Below are 9,047 nucleotides of genomic sequence, written 5' to 3' on the forward strand. Positions count from 1 at the left end.
GTAACAGAGAGCCTGGGAAAATCTCACGACTTATGTAATCTTACGTAGTTGAGAAAAATTGATACCTTTTACGGCATGGGCCAAGAATGGGTTTCTTACGAAAGCCCATTGAGCTCATTTTCGTTGTTAAAAAAACTATTTTTTCGCGATATAACGCGTTCGTTTCGCGAATAAACGCAAAGCTTTCGCGATATAACGCGTGACTTTCGCGAATAAACGCGAACTTTTCGACAATAAACGCGAACTTTTCGCGATATAACGCGTTAGTTTCGCGAATAAATGCGAAACCATTATATAAATATTGTCATTTCATACAGAACCCGTATGAAGAAAAACGATTGAAAACACATTTTAAGTTTTATACCATAAAATACTTATTATTCATTATTATTCAAATATCCGTGTTAGGTTGATTTATGAATTTAAGACATAATTTTCTTTTTTGCATATAGGTACATGTGTATTTATAAATCTGATTAAACTTTAAAACATTTTTATATGTTATATGTCCAAAGTAGATAATAAGTTTGGGCATCATATTGTTCGCCGACCCTGTGTTTGAACAGGCATTCATTGATGATCTTTTTCTTATAAAATTGATATAAATTCAACCGTCGGAACCCTTTAAAATCTTAGTTTTAATTTTGAAATGACATATGTGATTAATTTGGAGGACGAATTTACGTCATCTAAATTTGAACAAAAGCTTGAAAATTTCTATTCACAGCTTGACTTATCTTTCTGATATTAAACTAGACATAAGACGTTAAGTTATGTCGCAGCGATATAACATATATTGTAACGTTTTAAACAATGATATTCTTTAACTTCTAAAATGATACTTAATAAAACGTTTAATTCGAATTAAAAGTGTTATAATTAAAATATGTTGCTGCCTCATTTTCAATAATACAGCGCCCATTAGAATGTGAGATTTCCTACGTTTGAATTTATGTTAATTTGTATAAGGTTAAATCTAATTCATTTACATCTTTTTATATTATTATTTTGTTTTATTTAAGTTGATATATTTGTTTTCAGTAATTATTCTTCATAGGGGTTCTTCTATGAAATAACAATATTTATATTTAAGTTTCGCATTAATCGCGAAAGTTTCGCGTTTATTCGCGAAAGTTCCCGCGTTATATCGCGAAAGTTTCGCGTTTATTCGCAAAAGTTTCGCGTTTATTTGCGAAAGTTACGCGTTATATCGCGAAAGTTTCCCGTTTATTCGCGAAAGTTTCCCGTTTATTCGCGAAAAAAATATTTTTTTACATACGAAAAAGAGTTCAATGGGCTTTCGTAGTTTCTAGATCAAATTCCGATAGCAAACTTTTCCTTATGATTTTATATATATGGGTATAGTCCACTAATGCATTTTCCGTAGGCGGTAATGTTAACGTTAGGGTTCATAGCTCCGGCCCTAATTTTCGTTCAGCAACAAGGGACCTCTTGAATAAAAGCTCATCAAATTGTCTCTTTCCTGTTAAAATTTCGTGGTTTGAAGTCATATTCGTTTTCCGGCAAAATGCGTCTGTATTGAAAAACTCTGAAAATGAAAGTAAAAGTAGGGAATTTCTCAGTTTTGGAAAGGGTGTACATCAAAGAATTTCAATTTTTTTCTTCAAATGATAATTCAATTTTGACACTTGTTTTTAAAATTGAAAACCCTCTTTTCTGACATGTGTCAAGCATTCTGGTTTAAAATGTCCCAATAAATGTTTATACACTCTGCAAGTATAGGGACTATTTTGCTTAAAGGCACTACTTTGTTGTCCTACCGATTCTAAAAATAGTTAGAGGGATATACCCAATATGACCAGATAATATTTTTGTTATCTTGTCTAAAAAGGTTTCTGAGAAGGCAATTTGCCTTAATCTTGAATGAGAAATGGTATTGTTGTCTTACAATTATTGATTCTCATGCAAAAAGTATAGAAATTGAGTACAGGTGTGTTCTCCTTTTAGGTGTAACGAGGGGTGAGAGAATCATGCAACCACTTTCTGTAAAGTGCATGTATTTGATTAATACGAAGGAAAGGAACACTTTATATAATAAAGACTTGACCTACAGGGCCGGTATTGGTTTCTGTCTTTACAAAAAGCATATCGATTTCCGTTCCACTTCTTGAATGTAGGCCATACACAGTAAACTCTTAGGTTTTAGTTCTCACAGTGTATAGTGATTGAAAAAAAAGTTTTACAGTCTTTGTCCGAACAGTATGAGTTATGAACGTTTTTTTTTATTTCAGTTTTCGTTCTGTAATACGATACATGTTTTTTTTTATTTACAATTAATGACATATTAGCACCTATCGAAAGTTTTGTGTGACGCGATTTCAAAGGTCGCAAACCTTTTGACTACTTGCGACAAAAAATGTCGAGGACCTAAAGTTTGATATGTAAACAAACAAAATATAAAACAATTAAATTCAATGCTTAATTCTCTGTTTTAATTTCCTCGTCAGTCATCTGTGCAAACCTGGATGCTATTGTAGGATCATAATATTAGTCACGGGCAAGGGGGTCACTCTTAATATGTTGCTGTATAAATTTTGACGTTCGCCGTGTAAAGAAATTTATAAAGCAATCACGTGACATCGAGACATTCTAGTCCGAGGCAAAACAATATATAGTATAGTTCCGATTGATTGCTTTTACTTTTAATGAAGTACTGTTTGTACCTTTTCCATCGATAACTTTAATTCAAAGAGCAAATGTGCATATAAGGAAGAAGGTTGAAGTTTAACATTCAAAATGCACAATTCTGCAAAGATCATTTAACGGTGTTTATAAATGCCGTTAGTTAAAAAAAAGTATGCCAACCGATGGAATCGAACCAGGGCACACAAATTACTGTGGTTTCATTAATATTCAAGGGTATCAATTTTCGTGGATAAAGTGAAAATCACAGGTTCAATGATACGTAAATTCGTGGCCAATGACCTATCAATACAAAATGTTAACAAAAATTGCACTCTAATGAACATTTAATTTCATGGATCAACTTAACAACGAAATCCACGAAAATTGGTATTCAACGAATATTGATGAAACCACAGTATCACGTGTGACATAGCCAGCGCTTGGTTGATCTTTTATTTACATAGCCAGCGCATTATCCTACAGAGCTATCCATGACATAAATTTATCTTAATTAATTCCTTTGAACAAAAACCTATCAAAATATCTAAGATTTGTTGAGAAGCAGGCCAATCCTAGAGAATATCTAAGCCAAAGCCAATATACCATTTTACTGAGAAAATGCTATTTTGGCCAACTTTGAAGATTGATAATAATAAAATTGCAAGAGCAATATGATATGTTCAAAATGCAAATTCGAAAAATTTAGAAAAATGTACAATAGAAAATAACCAAAAAAACCCTGATTTTTCTAAAGTGATTTTTTTCGGGAAATCCATCTCCCCTATTGGTCAATCCTTTTGTTATTTGCAATACGTCCTTTTGTCTTTCTACAGCACTGGTTTATACTTGATTTCTAGAAGAAAAAAAATTCTGATAGCAAACTATTCATTAAATAGTCGTATAATAGTTGTCTATGTAAGTCTTAAGTTAAACTGAGGTATAAAGGTATAAATTTAACAGATTTGGAAACGTAATTTGTAATATGTATATCATTTCAAAGCAATTCATTTGAATCATCAATGCTTAGTCATTGCATAATTATGTTGCCTATTGTCACTATGCATGCAAAAAGGATTAGATTAATGAAAAATAAGAGACGTCTAAGCATGACAGGAACAGATTCCAAGATAATGTTCCCAATTTAGTCATCATCCAGTAATCAGATCTACCCTCTTTGTCGTAGTACATTAGGAACTTTTTAAGATTTGTCTGGAAGCCCTGGAAGGACATTTGTATTACTCTTTACTTTTCTGACCTATTTTCAGGGCTTATTACATAATTCTCATGTTCATCGTCTTCAAAATATAAACGCCCTGTACATGATGGAGGATAAGAGTATTCTATACAAGTTGTGTTTTGTGTATGCAAGGGTACGTGTAATTTCTCGATAAGTAAAACATAAAGCTTTAGAACGGGAAACCATTGCAAACTACATCATATACTGGACAGCAACTGAGACGTCGCATTACTTGAAGTTCGAGGAAACAATTAGTAATGTTCAAAATAATATTGCCTAATTGTCAGAATTTAAAAATTAAGCATGCTGATTATCTCAACGTTTTTCTGGGTACCTACTACATTCAAGAAACAAGCTACACCTGTTATGATCACATAGCATGCGTTTTTTGCTCACCTGAGCCGAAGGCTCAAGTGAGCTTTTCTGATCAAAATTTATCCGTTGTCTGTCGTCGTTGTTGTTGTTGTCGTTGGCGTCGTCGTATACTTTTCACATTTTCATCTTCTTCTCAATAACCACTGGGCCGATTTCAACCAAACTTGGCACAAAGCATCACTCGGTAAAGGGAATTCAAGTTTGTTTAACGGGGATATAATATAGAATTATTAAAAAATTGTTATTTTTGAAAAATCTTCTTCTCAGACACAATATGATAAAAAAAACCTGGAATTTGTGTGGAAGCATCCTCAGGAAATGTGGATTCATGTTTGTTCGAATCAAGATCCCCGGAGGTAGGTTGGGGCGACAATGGCGGATCAAGTTTTACATACGAATATACATGTATAGAGAAAATATTTAAGTATCTTCTTCTCAAAAACTATTAGGCTTGGAAAGCTGAAACTTGTGTGGAAGCATCTTCAGATAGTGTAAATTCAGTTTTATTTAAATCATGGTCACCAGGGTGAGGGTGGGGCCACAATGAGGGGGGCGAATTTTTACATAAGAATATATAGGGAAAATCTTCAAACACTGTTCGACCACAAAAGCTTAAATTTCTGTGGATGAATACTCAGGCAGTGTAGATTCGAGTTTATTCAAATTATGGTCCCGGGGGTAGGGTGGGCCACAACACGGATGGGTCAAGTTTTACAAAAGAATATATAAAGAAAAACTGTTAAAGCTCAAATGTTGGTGGAAGCATCCTTATGAAGTGTAAATTCAAGTTTCTTCAACTCATGATCCCCGGGGTATTGTGGGGGCACAATATGGGGGGGGGGGGGCTTTGATATTTACATAGGAATATATAGAGAAAAAAATTTTTACAAATACCTCTGGAAAAGCATTCAGTCCAAAAAGCTGAAACTTGTGTGAAAACACAGGTTGTGCAGATTAAAGCTTGATCAAATCATGATTTCCTGGAGAAAATGGGGCCACAAAGGGGTTTTTTTAGGAATAGTAGAAAAAAGTGTGTTAATATCCACCCCTGCAAATGTTATTGTCATTTAAATTTAGACCACGTGGTTTTATTTAACCCTTTTAGTTTCACAGTAAAAATCGTGTTTATAGTCTATTTCATAGAATTTATAGATACTTGTAGTCAAATATAAATCTACACGTTTATTGATTTAAAACTTTATCTTAATTAATTAGAGGATAAAACGAGTTCTAGAAATAAATATGACAATAGAAAATAAAGGTTTTTTTCTGCTATTGCAACAATAAACATGCTTAGCAGCGGTCTCCCTTTTAGGATTAATTTTTTGATCCGCACCTGACCTAGTAATAGCATCAAACGTGAAACAGACTATAATATTTTATGCAGAATGTTCCCGGAAAATAGCTAGATATACTAAATTTTTATAAAAAACAGACACCCTTTCTTTTTTTTAAAGCATGATGATGAAAAAAGACATATAGGCTTAATAGTTTTTCATGTTTTAACATAAATCAAAGAAGGATATGATATGAAAACGACCAGTGCTTATGTATTTTGAGAATATTATCCAAACACTTTTAGTTCCGCTCGAAATTTCACAGGAACTGAACAAATCTCGGTGAGGTCTCGTGAATTTTCATTCGAGCACCTCTGGATTTATTACATACTTAGCAACGATAAAGAAAACATTCCGAACACATTCGAAGGGGTGTATCAGAAGAGAAAAAACTTCTCACAAATACCAGAACAAAAAAGGGAGCTTGGTATTTACCATAAAAAGCTTGATTAACAGGCACGTAGCATCGTTTTTGAAAGTTGGGGGGGGGGGGGGGGGGCCAGACTCATCCAAAAAATCTTGACAAGCCAAAAAAAAAAAAGGAAAGGACAATTTAAAGTTTCCCAAAATCTTCAAATTCCTAATCCGGGGGGGGGGGGGGGGGGCTGGCGTAGTAAATAACTTCAATTTCACTACTCATTTCCTTATTTTCAAATCATTTTTTTACCTACTCCCAAAAAAGTGGGGGGCCAACTCCATGATAAATCAATTTTTTATATGTAAATTTTAAAATATTTGTTGCTGCGAGAAAAAGTGGGGGGGGGGGGGGGTAAGCAGCCCCCCCCCGTCCCCCCCCCCCCCCCCCCGATGCTACGTGCCTGATTAAACCATGATTCCCTGGAGAAAAGTGGGGGGGGGGGTATTTAGGAATAGAAAAAATTTGTTGGTATAGGAAGAGAAAAAACGTCTCACAAAAAAACAGGGAAAAAAGGGAGTTTGGTATTTACCATAAAAAGATGTGGATAAAAATCGGCAGATATTTTTTACATTTTGTGCAAGATTTACTGTACCTAATTGTCAAAATAGTTTGACTTTGATACTTTAATGCAGATTTGATCAGAGTTCAGAGGTCTGTGGACCCTGGGCCTCTTGATATAATTAATAGCAGGTGTGTTACGAATAGCATTTACAGCAGCAAATCTCTACATGGAGTTTTTAAACTTCATCTCTAAAGTGTTCAATAGATTTATATCTGAGCTCAAAGTCTTCAAGCAAGTTAATCGTTTAAACACTATGTCACTTTTCTCATTAAATTTGCGTAATTATCTCTTACTGACGGGGGTTTTAATTTACAAATAGCTTGTGTTGTTTTTGGAGACATGTGATCCAATATCGACCCAAGTGCAGATACCTATCTGATTAATGGTTTCTTCACAAATGATGAAACTAAAATTTATTGATAATAAGATATCCTTTTTTTAGCTCACCGAGACGAAGTCGTCGGGGAGCATAGGCTTTACCCCCAGCGTTGGCTTCGGCGTCCGGGCCTGGTTAAAGTTTTAATTGCAGGTCCTGTATCTAAATTATTACTCGTTCTATCTTCACCAATCTTGCATGGATGGTGCATTTGGACTTATGGACTCGAAAGACTTGGATGCTGAATCTAGGCAAAGCATTTCAGATGCTGGAGGAAGTTAAGGTTGTTGGAGCAGATTAAAGTTTTTGGAGCAGGTGCCCTTTGATGGCCATTTTTAAGTTACTACTGGTCCTTAATTCACCAAACTTGCATGGATGGTGTGTCATATGATATTGATGCACCTGACAGGCTTGATTGCTGAATCTGAGCAAAAGGTTTCAGATGCTGAATGAAGTTAAGGTTTTTGAACTGGTTCAAGTTTTTTGAGGCAGGTGCCCTTTGATGATTATACTTTAGTTACTATTGGTCAGGTTTTTTTTTAAAAATTGAATATATGATGCATCTTGTGATCCTGCTACATTCCACAGGCATGGATGCTGAATCAGCCATGGTTTTCAGCATCTTTGCTAGCAAAGGTTTTTCGCTCCACTCCGCTGCCCATAAACCGTAGGGTATATGGGGAGAACCCTAGGGTTTATGGGGAGCGGAGTGAGTTTTCCAAGGGTTTTCGGTCCACTCAGCTCCCCATAAACCATAGATTGTCCATAAACCCTAGGGTTTATGGGGAGCGGAGTTGACCGAAAACCCATGGCTAGCGAAGATGAGGTTTCAGATGCTGGAGGCTGTTTAGTTTTAGGTTTAATATATAATAGTACTAGCTATTTCAAAATTGCATAGTCGATTTAACTATGATATAAATTAATCGCAGAGGTAGCTTCAGATAGAGAGCGTGATCTCCATTATATTAAATGATATAACATGATTACTATAATATAGTAGTGCATGATATAAACACTATTGTATTAGATGCTACAATTGTTTTGTATATTATGAAAGGTTATTGTATAATATGAATCGATATTGTTATGTATCACATGAAAATGTATTATATGATATTGTAATATAAAATATTGTGTCATGTAATATAGGACCGAAGACTTCCAAAAAAGGCATTTTTAATGCTTAAATTAAGTTAAAAAATAATAACGCTTCTTACATGTCACTTGTTGATTGTTCTTTATAATACGGTTGGTAATCGAGTACATTTATAAATGCTGATTTGATCAGTAGTTATTGTTTTTATTCTGACAACAAAGTTAGTGGTTTGTATTACATTGTATATTGCCAATTGTTCTCTTGTAGACTAAAATATATCGAACTTTTTTGCGGTTTAGTATACATTGATCAATGGGGCATAACTCCGAAATATATTTTCAAATTACTTCAATTGCAGTTTTGGTTTCTATTCACGGGGAGTTGCGCTCACTAACTGTTTCGTTTGTATTATGGCCAAAATCTTCTAAGTTTATATCAAGCAAAAAAAAAAAAAATAAGGCATGGAATATTTAAAAACAAAGTATATCGACCATAAACCATTTACTACTGGTCATTAATTCACCAAACTTGCATGGATGGTGCGTCATATGATATTGATGCACTTGACAGGCTTGATTGCTGAAAAAATGTGTTCAGTGGTGTACCTTAGGTTAAGCAAGCGGATGCAAGGACCACCCATTTCCCAAAGTCGGGAGTGTGAATCTGTGAAATACAGGTAAAGATAAATTTAAAAAGTAATACGCTTCAGCATACCGTTGTTGTAATTTTTTTTATTTTTATTTTTTGGTAACATTATGTATCATTGAATGGAAATTGAAAGATTCATATATACAATACAAAGAAATATCACATCTAATTTCATCTTTACACAAGTTCTCATCTCGAGGTCAAAGGTCAACGGTCAAAGTCAACTTTCAGGGGATACGCCTGTGCCTAAAGATCAGAAACTTTTACAAGATAACATCTTTTTAGTCCAGGCGATCGCGAAATTGGAATAAACCCTATCTACCGGTGCTGGTAGGCACCAGCCTGGTCTGGT

This window comes from Crassostrea angulata, chromosome 10 (genome assembly GCF_025612915.1).
Source record: "Crassostrea angulata isolate pt1a10 chromosome 10, ASM2561291v2, whole genome shotgun sequence".
Taxonomy (NCBI): Eukaryota; Metazoa; Mollusca; class Bivalvia; order Ostreida; family Ostreidae; genus Magallana; species Magallana angulata.